The following is a 16,346-nucleotide window of genomic DNA, read 5'->3' as shown; positions in this document are numbered from 1 at the left end:
CCACGGAACGGCCTGAGTCAGAAAGGACCCTTAAAGGCCACCGGGTCCACGCAGTGCACGGGGACACCCGCAGCTCCATCAGTGCTCAGAGCCCACCCAGCCTGACCTTGGCTGTGTGCGGGGATGGGGCAGCACCGCCTCTCGGTCCCCTTTTCCCCCCACGGGAGGGCACAGCGCACAAGGGCCGAGCTGCGGGACCGCACGGGATGCGACACGCAATTCGAGGCGTCTACCTGGCCTAGGATACGACACAAAGCCCAAACCCTAAACTAGCGATGCGCTGCGGCAATCCCAGCCGCCCCGTTCCCATCACTATGAGCTCGCCGCGGCAACAATAAGGGGTGTGATTCGGTTCGGTTCGGCGGAGCTGGTCGCACATCGCAGCACATCGCAGCACATCGCAGCACAGCCGGGCGCTCAGGGCGGCCCCGCGGCCTACAGCTCCCGGCAGGGCCCGCGCGGGGCGGGGCGGGGGGCGGGCGGTACGTCAGGGCCCGGCACTGCCCGGCTCCTCCGGCGGAGCTGCTGCTGGCGGCCGGGCGGCGCCCCTCCCGCCGGCCCGGAGCGCTGCCATCCGGTAACGGGGGGCGGGGGGAGGCCGCGGCCGCGGAGGGGGCGGTGTGGGGGGATCGGGTACCGCGCGGCCGGGTGGGGGCGGCCTGGCCGAAGGGCGCGGGGGGGGGGGGGGGCGGCCGTCGGGGCTTTGTGCGCGTGGCCGCGGGCTCCGTGCCCTGCGGCGGGGTGCGGCGGGCCGCCCGGCCGGCTCGGGGCGCCGCTCCCCCGGATTCCCCTCCCCGTGACGTGCGCGGAGCGGCGTGCCGCCCTCCGGCCCCGTGCCGCTGTGGCTGTAAGGACGTGACAATGGCTGACAGCCGCGGGGCTCTGCCCGAGGTCGCCGTCTTTCAGCCCGGGGGGTTGGGGGGGGGTGTATGTGCGCGGTCCCGGTGCCGCACGGGTCGGTCCGTCGCCGTCGTTTTTTCGGTCTGAGGGGCCGCCCGGCGGAGGAAGGCCGCTCGTCGCCCCGCGGCCGTTGCAGGAGCGGCGGTCGGAGCCCCGGCCCGCAGTGCTGCAGAGCCGATGCCGGGCTCCCCCCTTACACGTGCGGCCTCGTCGGGCGGGGAGGAGGCCGTGAGCGCCCGGCGTGCCCCGCTGCCCCCTGACCGAGCTCGGTTCCCTTTGTCTGCCCGCGCTGCCGCTCTTCTCGCGTGCTGCCCCTTCCACCGCCCGCTCGGGTGGGCGCAGGCTGCGGCTGGAGGTTACCGCCGGCAGAGAAGGGTGTGGAGGTGGCACAGCTGAGCTGCCGGGCTCTGTCCCCACCCAGATGCGCTGCAGCATGGCTGGGTGCTGACAGAACCGCGGGGCTCTGAAGGCAACATCCAGCATCCCCAGTACAACCCCAGCCCATCCCCTGGCCGTAGTCCCACCCCTAGGGTGGATTTCTGCTGCTGGATGCCATCCGAGCACCCTGCCAGAGCTCTACCGAGTGGGAAAACCACAGTGTGGTACAGATCTACGGTCTTTCTGCCCTGTTCTGGGCATCTCGGGCTGCGTTTGCATTTAAATCTCATTCCTTTGGCTGTTAGGAACATAGGCCCTTTTGCAACACCTGCACCCAAAGGCTCTGCAAATCCCCCATGCCACAGTTAAGGTGTTTTAACATTGCCTGGCTCCATTTGTTGTCCTTTCTCAAACCTGAAGTTTGCTTTTGTAAGGGAAGCAAGAAGCAGAATGATGCCACGTCACATCCACGTGTAGCAAAATGTCACGTCTCAGCGGAGCTGCAGGAGGAAGCCCAGCACCCAGGGCTGCAGAAGACCTTCTGCGATGAGCTGAGCCCTGTGCTGGGCTGTCAGAGGGAACAGGGAGCTGTCTGAAGTGGCTCCTTGCTCTCACACTTGCTGCTGGAGCTGAGTCAGCCCTGCACACTGCTGGGTTAGGAATGGTCCTCCTTTGCACAGTGATGTGCGAAGGCTTGCAGGCTGTGGGAAGGAGATGGGGAAATGCCCTTCAGCACTTGCTCATGCTTTCTGAACTGGATATAGCTGTGCTACTCTCAGTTCCCAGTTTCAGGGTTTGTCCCCTGTTCCTCGCAGCACCTGTCCTTTCCCCTTCTCTTTTACTAATGGGAGCAAGTACGGAGTTGCAAGCAGACCTTCCTGAAACCCCTGTATGTTTGGGTTCCTCCCACTGGAGCGAGCCTCTGGCTGAATCCTGGCCTTGGTTTAGCAGAATCAGACATTCACACTGCATGTGACATTGGCAGGTTTCAGAGTTAGACGTCGTCTGGTGCGTTTGGAGCAGCTCAGGCTGGAGCTTGCTGTCTGGAAGATGATGTGTGGTGTTCTTAGGGCTTATGGGCAGGTAATGTCCATCAATACTTCGGGTTGTCCTTGTGAAACTCCTTGGAGAAGTTCTGCTCCACGAGAGTCATTACTGAGTCATCAGGAGTGAAGGGCCAGCACTGCTAACCACGAATTTGCTGTTCATTTGGGAGGCTGGACATTTTATTTATGTTCTTATGCAATTTAAAGTAATGTTGCTTGGGTGTGTACGTACTTATAGGCATTTACAATATACAATGCCTTGCTGCTGACCTGAAGATAAATTCATTTCAGGCTGAGATGGGGATGCCGTGGGGTATTTTTGAACTATGTGTGCATCCAACCACCAGCTTTCCTGCTGCAACAAAGCAGTTACTGTAGAATAGAATTGTGGGATGGCTTGGGTTGGAAGGGAGCTTTAAAGGCCGTCAGGTCCAAGTCCCTGCAGCAAACAGGGATACACACAGCTCCATCAGGTTTTAGTTCTTTTTTGGGGTCATCTGTGGCCATGCAAGGCTCTGAGGACTGCATGGTGACCAGGAGAGCTTTGGGAAAGGCTTTGCTTCTGTTCTCTCTTCTCCTCCATCCCACAGCCTCTTTCCCCCAAGGGGCAGAGACAGCAAAAGGACAAAACCCAACAAACTGGTTTCCCCACGGCAGGAGGAGCTGTGGTGACCCACCTCAACTTCTCACTCAGGTCCCTGTAGGACCACATCCCGCCTCACCCCTCTGCAAGGAGCCCACTGCTGGAGCATCTGGTAGTGTGCAGCAATTAGTGGAGGGTGTCACCAACTCTTTTAATTGGCCTGAGTGCAAGTAAGCCTTTCCCTTCATTCTGGAGCTGTCAGAGGGACAGGTGTGCACAGCAGACACACGGCTGCCCCAGTCTTCCCACATCCTGCAAGAAGGAGCAAGCCAGGTATGCCGTGCTTTGTCCTTAGCTACAGCTCATGGATTTGGTGGCAGCTGGAGGCTTTGCAGTTGTGCATGTTTCATTAAATGACATCTTTTGTCTTTTGCCATGTGCACGTGGTGTTGTGATATGGGGACAGGGACAGAGCATGGAGCTGCCTCTGTCCAACTACCTTCACTCAAAGGGATTGGGCTCACCCTGTGCCCAGCCAAGAGGTCTGGGCTGTCAGATTGAGGACTGTCGCTTTGCGGGATGCCAGTTTGGGGGCTGTCCATTTGGAGGGTGTTACTTTGGAGGATGACAATGTTAGGAGCATAGGTTTAGGGGAATGTTGCTTTGGGAGTTGGCTATTTGCGGGATATTGCTTTGTGGGACATCATTCACCCATATGGAACTTTAGGAAGGGTGGAAGCCAGTGCCGTCACAGAAGCAGCGTGGTGGCCTGGCCTAGGAAAACCCTTTAACTGAGCCCTAAATCCTGCAGCACACCACCAATGCAAGGCTCTGTCAAAACCCTGAGGTGCTGCCTGTCCTTCCCAGGCTTTGAATAGTGGTGGGGCACAGAGCGTCTTTCCAAGAATCAGCCCAAAGGAGGACATTGAGTGGCCTTTTTTTTCTTAATATGCATTACGCGAGGTGAAAGATTTACTTGTTGAGGGACAGTAGCCACTTCAAACTGAGGCTTCTTTCCCATTTCTGTGCTTTTTTTACTGTTGTTATTTTGTTTACAGAGATGAGGTTCGTGCAGTCAGATGGGATTTTGCTTGTTGCTCCTCCAGAAGTGTTTCAACTCTGCGTTTGATTTCAGCCAAATTGGACAGAGGGATGCAGATCAGATGCTTTAAGGAATTGGGTGGAAGAGGGAAATCCCAGTTTTTTCCTGTCCACAGTGAGGGGCTGCAGCAGTGATGTTGGTTGGGTACAGTTGGGTTACCCTGATAACACCCAGTGGGATTTGAGGTGTGTGGTGGGGGCCAGCTCTAAGCCTCATAAACTGTTCTTTAAGCAGAAAATCCAGGCTGAGCCCAAGGAAGGAGTCAGCTGTGGGGATACAGCTGGAGATCTAAACCTCGTGTCCCCCCCCATCAACTGGTAGCATAGATTTTCCATGCCCATTGGGACACCTCATTATGGCCTCTCGTGTTAGGGCAGCACTTTGGGGCATTCAACCTACTAATGCTGAAAAAAATCTTCTCCAAAGAGCTGATAGTCCAAGATACAGCCCCAAATCTCTGAATTCAGTAGGATTTTCCTTGTCTAACCCTCTTTGCATCACCTGCCATCTGAGTAGGCGGTGAGGACGTGCCGTGATTGGCACTGCACAGAGCAGGAGTTGTAAGTCCTTGACAGGATTTGTGGAACAGGATGGCAGCTGGCTGTACCTCCTTGCTGTCTGTAGGGTGCTAATGGGGAATGGGAGCATCCTGGTGTAGGAACTTCCCGTGGAGGTGTAGCATGGTGGCTTTTTGGCACAGAACTGTGGAATTATAGAACCATGGTTGGGTCGGAAGGGACTGAAGGATCACAGGACCTTAGAATGGTTGAGTTGGAAGGGACCTGCACAACCATAGGCCCTTGGTAGTTATCTTCACTGGTTGCAGGGCTTGGAGCTGCCATCCTAGTGCTTGGTGGGTAACAGATTCAAGGGAGCTAAGTGGGAAGACATACCCTGTGCTGCCTTCTTGGTGGTGGCTGTTACTGCAGCTGTAACCTGGGGCCACCTGCTCTGCCCTTCCCTTTCCGCCATCACTACTTGTGCTTTTATTTATTTATTTTTGCTGGGGATTCTGTTCCTTTTTTGTCATCTCACAGAACGATTTTCCTTACTCTCGCCTCTATTTAGGGCTCTGGGGGAGGAAGTGACTCAGCCATTCCTCTCTTGTCTCTGCACAGTCATCCCTGCCGGCTCAGCTCTGCTCTGCTCCCCGCACACCTCACCGTATGAGCGCTCCATGCAACAGCAGCCTGTCTGCTTCCTCACCCCATGTTTGGGTGAGAAAAGGCTCGTTTTGGGGGCGGATGATGTGCCAGGCGTATCCTCACAGCACGCTGCTTGAGGAGGACACGCTGCCAGCCTGGGGACCTGTGCGCCCTGACAGCAGCAGAGAGGAATAGGCTTGTTTGGGGGTCATTTGGAGAGAACTGATGGCATGCCGTGTGCTGTGTTACGAGAAAAAAGGTCCATTCGTTTCGGGTTAATTGTGCTGTGCTGGAAGCCAGCAGCACTGGCTGCAGCATCACATTGCTCTGAGGGGAACCTACAAACCCAGCCTACAGACCCTTCCTCTCCCCACCAAAACTCATAGTGCTCAAACCCAGAAGGCGTTTTTGAGCTGTTTATAGGACTGGGCAGGGGTTATCTTTGTCTTTAGCACAGATAAGAATTGGTGTGGGATGGGATCCTTGCTGGAAGATGTAACCTCTTGGATAGCAGAGCCATAGCCTTGCTCTCCTTTGCCAGTTAGTGGTCAGCTCTGTATGGTGACTCTGAGTTCCTGGGTTGTCTCTAGCTTGTGTGCCTTCGTTGCTGAAGTTGGGCGCTGTTTCTTGATGGTTTCTCGAAGGACAAGAGGTGATGGTTCAGGCTGGGTATTGGAAGGAAATTCTTCTCCAAAGAGCTGTCAGGCAGTGGCACAGGCTGCCCAGGGGGGTGGAGGAGACCCTATCCCTGGAGGTGTTCAGTGATGGAGATGTGGCACTTGGGGATGTGGTCAGTGGGCATGGTGGGGTGGGTTGGGCCACATAGCCGTGTTCTTGCAGTGCTTACAGTAACCCAGGCCACATCAGCTCTCTCCTGACCATCTACATCTATTGATTAAAACATTAGGAGGAGTGTCAGCTCAGAAGTGATGCGTTTGATTAGGCAATTATTTTAACAGAAAAGCAGCAAACTCTTGATTCTAAATATGTGAGAAATGGTAGCTTTTGCATTGTGATGTGCTGGAGTGGGGGTGGGACACAGGACAGCATGAGAGCATCGCTTGGGAGGCTGAAGGAAGGATTGGCAGGCTGAACATCAGCCGTGAGTACGAGGTTTTCTGCACAATCCAGGGGCTATATAGGAAATATGTGTGTTTTTAAGGGGTTATCTTGCTTTTTGGGCAGGGAACTGTAGTGGCTGTGGGGAAGTAATGGTTGCATGAAGCATCCCTGGGGCAGGTAGGTGTGGGCAGCACACAGGGTGGAGGCTGTGTGCTGGGTTGAGAGCTGCTGCAGTAATATGTTCACTTCCTATAGCATCACATGTGGCTGGAGGTTGGGCTGCAGGGTTGCACAGCCGAATTGGAGACAGCTGATGGCTCAGCCATGGTACAGATGGTGAGGAAGCAAGAGGAGGGGCAGAACAGCATGCACATCCTCCCCTCGGGTCTCCCTTTCCTGTTTGCTTGGGCCAGTGTGACACATCTGGAGGTGAGCTCAGCCAAATTCCTGCTCCGGGGCTGGAGCTGGGGCCTTTTCATCTCCTTGTGCCATGCCTTGAGGCTGCTGGGATGGCAGAGCTGTTGTGACCCAGCCTGGAGAAAGAGATGGATAACATGAAACCTCTAGCTCCCTTTGCACAGGGCAGAGCTTGTGGGCACCCTATGGTGGGGTCATCCTCTTTGCTTCTTGCCTCCTGGAGGTTGAGCCTTCACTTGTTGTGCTTTTGAGCCCTATATTGACCTGTCCCATTCTCCCAGAGCTCAGCTCGCACCTCCTGGCTGCTTGCCTCCGGAAAGAAGTTACTTCTGGTTTTGATGAAGTGGGAGGAGAGACTTTGTAGCCTTGTTGTGGAAGCCTGGGCTGGGGCAGGTGTTCCTGCGTCAGATCTTGTGTCTGGCTTTATTAGCTCCACGAGAACGGTGCCACTTTATGGCAATGCAGCACTGCTCGTAGGCATGTGTGCCTCTGAGAAAGCTTATCACCAGCTGACCTAATTATGATAATCTTGCTCTTCCCCTGTTAGTGCAGGGTTCACTGGCTCTCACAAGTCTTCCCTGGTTCCTCCAAGCTGCTTCTTGATTTCCTGCCATTCCTTTGATAATATTGTCCTTTCACTCAAGCTAGGTGAGCCAGAGAGCAGGACTTCTATCCTGGTCAGTCCTCTTTCTGCCTGAGTTATGGGTGGGAATGGTGTGTTGGAGCTCCCTGCCCCGCTCATGGTTGTAGGGTTGGGTTGTGCACAATCTTGGTCCCCCTGCTGCCTTGCCCTCCCTGCCCACCCCCTTTGCAGAAGGGTTGGTTTGGGTGCTGACGGGCTGGCTACCTCCAAAAGGTACCACGTTTTTCTCCAGCAGGACAGGGATTTGCAGCACGTCAACAGGATTTAGCAGCACCGTCAGCACAGATAAATGGAGGCCAGCCTGGGAGAGGGAGAGTAGAACAGCAAAGCTTTGCATCTTGGCTGAGTTCAGTCCCAAACAGCTGTTTCTCCCCAACATCTGGGAAGGCCCAGCAGTGCAGCCGGACAGACAGCAGCCGTTTATAGCCCAGTGCCTCATGCCGGACAGAGCTTAATGCTAAGCCCTGTGCTAAAGCACCTGATGGGATCAGCGAGGTTAGCAGCTCCTTGACAGCAACCAGCAAGTCAGCACCACACCCAAAACCTGTTTTTTTCCCCCCCTGTTCTGTTTAGTATCCTCAGTTTGATTTGGAAGGGGACAGGTGAATAGTGTGCAGGCATCAGCTGTATCTGCAGCTGGGTTTCTGCGGCCTTGCTGCTATCTGTGGCAGGCTCTGCAGAGTAAATATTTTCTCACTGGAGAATATATTTTCCCTCCCAGGAGGAGCTCCTAATGCTGAACCACACATATCACTGTGAGCAGAGAGCCCAAAAAAGCAACTGGGGCTGCAGCGGCCCACGTTCCCTCTGTGGGTGGGATGGGGGTCTTCCCACTTCCCTCTTATTTAAGTAAAGGAAAAAAAGCCACATTTGACACTTGCTTGGGGTTCCTGTGGGTTTCTAGCTGCTAACACGCATCAATTACAGCAGTACATGAAATGATGTGCTCTGTGCTGTGTGCTCAGTGCTGGGTGTGCCCCAAGTTATCCTCACATAATCCAAGCTCTCCTACATAGGAGAATCAGGGATGAGAATAAGGTGGTGAGTGTGGGGTTGTCTTTTCTTCATTTTACTGTATTTTTTGTGTTAGTTGGCCCATGGAAGAATAGCTCTGATAGAGATGGCTGTGAGAAACTAGGGGGGGTTTGAGGGTTGGTTTTTTTTTTTTTTTGGCCCTTTATTTAAAAGGACCAAACCCTGCAAATAAGGAGGAACTCTTTCCAACTCTTTGGCTTAACCAAAACTATTTAAAACTCACCAAGCCCAATTGGGCTGCTGGAAAACGAGTGATGTGACTTTTTTTTTGTCTCCTCCCCCCCCCCCCTTTGGCATACTGCCGTTAATTGCTCAGAATAAAACTCCATTGGGACTGGGAGAGCCCAGCACCAAGCCCCAGCATTCCCTGTGCCACTCAGCACCCAGTCAGTAATGCTGTTTGCTTGCATTCCTCCCGCTTTCCTATGAAGTCTCCAAGTGCTCACAGTAAAGCCGGGGTTGGACACAAGGGTTTGTTTTCTTGGCCAAGTGTATTGTCGTTTATTCCAGAAGTGCCTTTCCCAGTCTCTTCATGAGCTTATCTGCTTCATTTGTGGCTCTGTGTGTTTGCTGTTAAACAGTTGATTGAATAATCGAATTCCCCTTTAACTTTTTTTCTTCCATACTTTGGCTAAAAAGATGCTAAATACTCTGCATTCTGTATCGACTCCTCCCTGAGGTCAAAGGTGGTCATTGGGCATGGTGGGGATGGGTTGAGGTTGGGGATCTTGGAGGTCTACTCCAACTTTTGTGGTCCTGTGGTTCTGTGAGCTGGTTGGGTCACGAGACAAACTTATTAGTATTTCTGGCCAGTCTGTTTGTAGTAAACACACCTGATTTGGGTTTGTGTATAGATAATCCGCAGGTCTGTGCTTTACAGCCCTTGTATTGGGACAGATTGCCAGCCAGGTTGGGGGCTACTCCCTGCAAGGCAGCTTAGTGTTTCCCCATACACTCCCTTTTCCTCTCATGAGTTAAAGTTTGCCTTGAGATTATCTGAGCTGCTTCAACGTGCTTGACCTTGGATGAGAAGCAAGCAGACAAGGCGTGGGTGCCAGGTCAGGGTGCTGGTTGTGCCTGTTCCTTCCCATGAGCTGCATCCCTATGAGTTTGAAGACAGAAAGGCTGTGGGTTTGTATCTTCTGTGATACTTCCCTTGGCTAGCCCAGCTAGGGGAGGTGACAACAGTCCCCATCCCCAATGCTGCTCTCTTTGCTTCTGGCTCTGGGGTTTCAGCCCATCCCTTATATGCCGTAATAATGGGGCTTGGAGGGAGAGGTGAGATGTAGGGCTTTGTAGGAAGGGAACACCTGGGAACAGGGCAGCTGGGACAGCAGTGACATGGCTGCTTTCCTGGGGGTGCCTCCTTCCTGGAGCCAGAGGCTGCAGCAGGTGAGCAAATGGCCCCAGATCTGTGTTTTACAGGTGGCTGTAGAGACGCACATGCCCTCTAACCAGTTATTTGCAGTAATGACATAGATAAATGCAGTCATCCTGTTTGTCACCTACATTTGCTTCACATTAATGAAAACCTTCCTGTCCTTACCCATCCGCTGGGACTTATCTGAGCTGAGCTTCATTTACCTTGTATTAATCAAACCAGATGATCCCCTGGGTGATAAACATCGCTGTACTGACACTTGCAGCATCCTCACTGCTGGGAAGAGCAGGAGGTGGGACTGCAGGGAGCAGCAGGGCTCTGGGGACACACGTGGTGACTGCGGTGCCAGCCTGGAGGTGACATGATGCATGAACAGATGCACTTTCAGCCCCAAAACAAAGGCTGGTGGCTGGCCTGTATTGCATTAAAATTCCTGCCTAGGGAGTTTCTCCGCTTGATGTTTGTGGGATTGGTTCATTGAAGGATGTGGTTGGTTCGATGAGGGATGGGTTGGCTCATTGAGGGATGGTGTTGGCGTGTTGAAGAATAGGGTTGGTTCCTTGAGGGAAGGTGTTGGAACGTTGAAGGATGGTGTTAGATCATTGAAAGATGGTACTGGATTGTTGAAGGATGTGGTTGGATTGTTGAAGGGATGGGATTGCTTCATTAAAGACTGGTTCATGGAAAGATGGGGTTGGTTCATTGGAGGATGGCGATGGATTGTTGAAGGGCAGGGTTGGTTCATTGAAGGACACGTCCCGGCAGGGTGCAGTAGGGCAGGTTCTGAGCTGTGGTGTGGGATTGGTGATGTATGGCCAGGACATCCTGCTGTTCTCAGCACCTAGAGTTTCCCTGCTGGTCACAGTGAGCTGTGGTCTCTTCCCAAAGTATTGTTGGAGCAATGTGGTGGTCCAGCCAAGTGTCAGATTTGCTCTTGGAATTACTGATGGAAGAACATTCAGGTGATGCTGTGCTTCCTCACAGGTTGAAAAACGGATATAGGGTCATTAATGGTGGAAGATCATTCTCCTACAGAGTGGCCCAGGGGGTTGATGCCGGTGGTCTGGGGTATGGCAAAGCTGTGCCTTTTAGGCTGATTCATTCTCAGGGAGAATATGTGTTGGGATTATTCATCAGGTTGGAATAAAAGTCACTTCTGTGAAATGCAATCGCTTCTCTGGGTGGAAGCCTGCTGTCTGGAGCACATCCAGACCGTGGCACAAATTGGGAACGGGGCGAAGGAGGACACCGTCAGCCCCAGGGAAGGGAAGGATTTGGCAGCCAGCTCAGGTCAGATGGGCTCCAATGTGCAGGGGTCAGACATTGTGCCATGTGTCCTACCCCAGGGATAGGTGAGATAAGTTCATAGCAGACCTTTCCTCATTCTGTCTGTACAGGAAGCTGCCCATTCCCACAGCTTTTGTTCTTTTCCACTAAAATGTTTGCAAGATCTTGAGGACAGGGGCATCCTGGCTGCTGCTTTCTTTCACTTGTCTCTAACACTGAAGGCACGTAAAGACTCAGAAAAGCTCCTGCGGGCGGAATAGGGGGTGCACTCCTCTGCATGGGGGTGAGCTGCATCCCTGAGGTGCACAGGAATGCTCATTGCTATAAACCTTGTGCATTGTAAGGGGATGGGCGCCCTCCATGAGGTCAGCATGCTGCTGCAGGGTTTGCCATGCCGTGCTGACATCCCCATGTGGGATGGATGTGTCTTTTAGGATTACAGGGCTTTTCACTGCACAAGTGCCCATTATATTGCCTCAGTGCCCAGGAAGAAAAGGTTTGCTTTCTGATAATGGTCCCCCTTCGGTTATTTGCAAAAGACCTTATGTGCAGGGGTGAGCGAGCGTGAGGCAGGAATGTGTTTGAATGTATGGGATCAGTTTGCCAGGGGTGTTTAACACACACACTGGGAGCAGTGTGGCTCTGGGATGTGGGACACACTCTCCACTAGACAAGGAATTTTGTGCTGTGAGGGTGCAGATGACCTCACCATGCGTGCAAGGAGAGCACCTTCCCTGATGTGCCTGTGATCCCACCTCTGCTCTCCTTTGATTCGTTGTTGGGTTTTCCCTTTCTGTTTCTCCCAGCACCCAGCACAGACCAAAGGTACCATCCTCCCCGCAGGCAGGAAAGCACAGATTTGACATAATGGAGCACACAGATATGACATAACACGAGGCTTTTTGTTTCTGAGCACGAAGAGGGGTTTGGTGTTGTGTATAGCAAGGGGAAAACATCCCCCCCCAGCTGCAGGAGATCTCTTGTGGCAGTGAAGCGAGCAGGGATCTGCCTCTCCATGCTCCCTTCTGCGTTGGGTTGCTGCGTTGGCAGCTGGTTTGGGTCAGATCCTGTGCCCTTTTGTACTTGGCACCCTCTTGGCTTTGTCTTGCTGCTACCAAGGTTGGTAGCGTTGGCGTGGGGGTGGTGAGGAGGTCAGGTGAGGTGAACTCCTCCTTGTCTGTGGCCATTTGGGGACGTTTCTCAGACCGCAGAGGTTGCTCGGTGACACCTGAACCCTGCGGTGCAGCGCAAGAAGATTCTGGCTTCATATCCTGGGAGCAGAGCCGACGCTTTGGAGCCCCGCGCAGCAGGGAGCTCCCCCTCCTCCTTCCTTCTTGTTTGTGTTTATTCTAATGGGAATGGCTCTGTTCTGATTCGTGGTGGCACCCGCCTGCTTGGTGACACGCCGGGCACGTCGATGGCACCAAGACCGAGACGTGGCAGCTGCTGGGCGTCTCGGCTGTCACTGGGGCTTTTCTGCATCGCCAGGTAGCAGAAACCAAGGGAGATGATGAAATATAGCAAATGCTCAGCCAGCCGTGGCTGCAGCCATTCTGAAAAGCCCAAGGCTGCATCCAGCAGCAGCCATTCACTGCAAGGTGTTTGAGGCTTAATTGGAAAAGAATCAGCTCCGAGATGGAACCGTTTGCAGTGCTGTGTTTTACATACTGTCATCCTGAAGGATATTGGAACAGCAAATCTGAAGCCTACACGTGATGCTTGTCTGAGATGTGGTGATACCTGAGTGCAGTGTTCCTGCTTCTCCATAGTAAATGCTGCTGCCACACCACACACCAGAGCTGCTCTCTGCTCATCATGATGCTCTCACTGTTGGAGGAAGGCACATCACTAATTACTTGTTGATGGAAGTCTGCCATGTTAAAAGAGAAAATATTGTCCCTGCAGGAGCTCTTTAAAAGGAGAAGGTGGGAAGTGAGCCGGGGCTGTGGTAATGAGCAGGAGCTCCGACCCCAAATGGAATCCTTCTGCATGCACCACTGCAGTTTGGGTCCAATGGAGGAGAGCCCTATTTGGGGTTTGATGGAGGAGAACTGCACTGGGATAGAACAGAAGGGAGCTCTTGGGTTTTGGTGGAGCAGAGCTCTGTTTAGGATCTGATGGAGCAGAGCCCTATTCCAGATCCGATGGAGGGGAGCCCTGTTGGAGTCCAGTGGAGTTGAGCCATACTTGGGTTTGGTGTGGGAGAGCTCTGTGGGGTTTCAGTGAAGCAAAGCTCTCTTTGGGATCTGATAGTAAGGTAACTCCACTGGAGGGGAGCCTGTTTGGGTCCTATGGTGTGAAGCCCTATTTGGATCCCATAGAGGGGAGCACTATTTCAGATCTGGCAGAGGGGAGCCCTGTTGTGAACTGAAGGAGTGAAGCCCTATTGGGATCTGACGGAGTGGAGCCCTGCTGGGCTCTGCTGGAGCGAAGCTCTATTGAGATCTGATAAAGGAGAGCACAACTGGGGGCTGATGGAGCAGAGTCCTGTTAGGGATTCAGTGGTGGGAGAACCCTGTTTGGGACTAGTGGACTGAAGCCCTTCTGGGGTCCAGTAGAAGGGAAACGTGTTGGAATCTGATGGAGGAGGGCCTTAATGGGATCCAGTGGATTAGAGCCCTGCTGTGCTCTGGTGGAGCAGATCCCTGTCTGGGTCCACTGTTTGAATAGTGACTTGTTAACTTCACACTTGTGAAAAGGCACCAGAAAGGAAAGGGTTTCTTCAGGTGAGGTGAGGTCAGGTTTTACTGACCTAAATGCAGCCAGATGTCAGAGAGAAAACTGAAGGCCAAAGAGAGCCATAAAAACAGAAATACGGCTTGGGCAGGATGGTGGGCTCACAGGGTGAGGGAGGGGGTGGAGGCTTTGGCCAAATGCCTGGACTTTCTGCCCGACCCCAAAAAGAGGTGTGGGCAGGTAAGGAAGCTGATGGAAAAGAATGAGACATCGATTTTGGGGCTGTGTTGCTTACTTTGAAGATTTAATCACAGCATCTCCAGGCTGTGAGATACTCTTTATGACAGACAGGAGTGTCCCCTGCGGTGTGTTGGTGTGTGGTTAATGCAGTGCTAGTGAAATAGGGAAAGGACACCCAGGAGGGTGGCAGGGGCTGTGGAAGCAGCTCCCAGCAGCACAGAGGTGGCTGCAGTGGTACGTGAAGCATTTGCACTGCAGTTTCCTTTTATGGGAAGCAGCTCCCATTCCAAGCAAAGCATGAGCTGATGGATCCCATATGGCAAACAGGTTTGTCGTGGTCTGGAGGCTGTCAGCCTGCTTAGGAGCAGCTCGCTGCTGCGTTGAGCTGTGTTTCAGGACTGGGGGATGAGCACAGGAATGGTTTAATGGAGAAGGCATAACCGAGAGGTGCAGGTTTTCAAGCTGTTGCCTCATGTGGGTTGATTCATTCTGTGCGCTTTTTGGTTTCTTGAGTGCAACGTAAGCACCTTTGGGTGCTGTTGTGTGAGTGCTGCCTACTGGGTGAACATACAAATGTCAAAAAAAAACACCTTGATCTTGTTAAACTTATTTGCTGAATAGGGGTAAAACTGCCTAATTGGAGGGCTAGGGGAAGAAGCCCATTTAGATCACTCTTTAAAATAATAGCTGTTAACACCATTGTAATGTATAATTATTATTAATCACCGCTAAGTTGTAATAATCGGTTTGAACATCTGTAGCCTTCCGTATTTTGTAGTAATAATGAGCAGTGCATGGGCTTTATAGGAAAGGTCTGGAAGATGGTTTTTAGATCCCAAAGGCTTTTTTCGGTGGCAAAGTGGGGGCAGAAAAGTGGAAAGAAAAGAAAAGAGATCCAGATTTGGGGTTGATTCCTATTAATCAATGTACAGGAGTGTATCTGGGCTGGGAATCTCTGGTGAAGACACTACACCAACATAAGCCCGAAGGTTTGCTGCTCCCCATAGAACTCTCAGTCATCTGCTCAGTTTGCAATGCTTTTGTTGCTCCTGTGTGGGTTTGGGGTTTTGTTTCCAAACCTCTTGTTTGTTCAAGGGTGAGGTGAGTTCATTGAATCAGCAAGGTTGGAAAAGGCCTCCTAGATCATCTAGGTCAAGAGAGGTGGGAAACCTGCTCCAGCCCCCAAGGTTTCCTTACCCACGACACCCCAAATTAGAAGGCTGGAGCTGTTGGGAGCTTGTGGAGAGCCTGGAAGTCTCCAGAACAGCCATCTGCCCAAAGCAGGGGCTGTGCTAAGTTGGGATATTAACCCTTGTGCTTGTTTGCTGACTTCAGATAAACTCAATCTCTTTCAATCCACCATCTCTCCTGTTGCTAACGAGCAGAACACTGATGGGACACGGGGACCTTTCCGTGCTGGTGTGGTCCTAGGGGACCAGGATGCTGGTATTGGATGTCCCCTTCTTCTACAGCACTTTCCATTTAATAACTGGCACTTTCCATTTGTTTATTGGCGCTAATTAGCTAAGGGGTGAGAGGCATGCCCTCTGTTGGGGCTCCTCTCTCTCTCTGGGACTCCTCTTCTGTATTTTTCTCCTTCTTAACGTGCCACAAGGTTTTGCTCAGGAGCTAATGTGTGATGTTGATCTCCATAATGAGCCTTTTTGACAGTCTGGGCACATTTGGGAATAATTCCTTGAGCAGATGAAATCCTTAGGCCAGAACTGCTCGTTCTCAGCGGTTTCCAAATGAAGCTGCAATTGTTCAGCAGTGACAGATGAGAAATAGTTCGGGTGCTGCAAATTGCACAAGCTGGGAACAGATTTCTCTCCTTCCCATCCGGATGGCATGTGACTCATTCAGATTTTGCTGGGTAATTTTAAACCCATCTCCAACCAGACTAAATATGCAGAGCAAGGGTGGGCAGGGGATGAAATCTGCGTCCCGAGCATGGGCCGGACGCTGGTTGTTCTCTCCTGGGAGCAAAAGGGCATTTGGATTCTGGTGCATGCATCCATTTGTATTAGCTCAGCCTTGTCCTCCTTTGTTCTGTGTTTTCATTGGGCATCAGTAAGAACATCTCTAAAATCTGCATGCATTGCACTCTGTGACCTTGCCTGCCATGGCTCTCTGTAGGCTTGGCCAGGCTGTCTGCAGGTCTCCTGGCAGGTGCATTCTTTGCTGTTTCGCAGGATATATTTTTTTTTCCCCCCTCTTTTCTTTTTCTCGTCCATTTTGAAGAAGTGTTAAAAATAGATCCTGGTGTGATTGCTGTTTCACCTCCACATCCAAACCTCCTCACCGGACTGCTTGCAGTCACACTGCTGACTCAGCATCTGGCTTGCTGCTGAGTCCTAGAGGAGCTTTTCATAGAACCATAGCGTCACAGAACGGTTGGGTTGGATGGGATCTTGAAGGCTGTAGAACCAAGGAATGATTGGGTTGGAAGGG

At 52.5% G+C, this 16,346-nt stretch overlaps 1 protein-coding gene across 4 annotated transcripts in view; it reads left to right on the top strand.

Moving 5' to 3' along the window:
• The first annotated feature begins 477 nt into the window (after window positions 1–477).
• The window catches only part of CTIF (cap binding complex dependent translation initiation factor), an 83,312-nt gene continuing 67,443 nt past the window's right edge, over window positions 478–16,346 (top strand). For all 4 annotated transcript variants that reach the window (XM_072360149.1, XM_072360147.1, XM_072360146.1 and 1 more), the window contains exon 1: window positions 478–577. The gene's annotated coding sequence lies outside the window, so the exon portion shown is untranslated. The remainder of the gene's footprint in view (window positions 578–16,346) is intronic.

The sequence above is a fragment of the Excalfactoria chinensis genome, chromosome Z (genome assembly GCF_039878825.1).
Source record: "Excalfactoria chinensis isolate bCotChi1 chromosome Z, bCotChi1.hap2, whole genome shotgun sequence".
Classification (NCBI taxonomy): domain Eukaryota; kingdom Metazoa; phylum Chordata; class Aves; order Galliformes; family Phasianidae; genus Excalfactoria; species Excalfactoria chinensis.
Note: the sequence above shows the minus strand (reverse complement) of the source record. Positions and strands in the feature narration are given on the sequence as shown.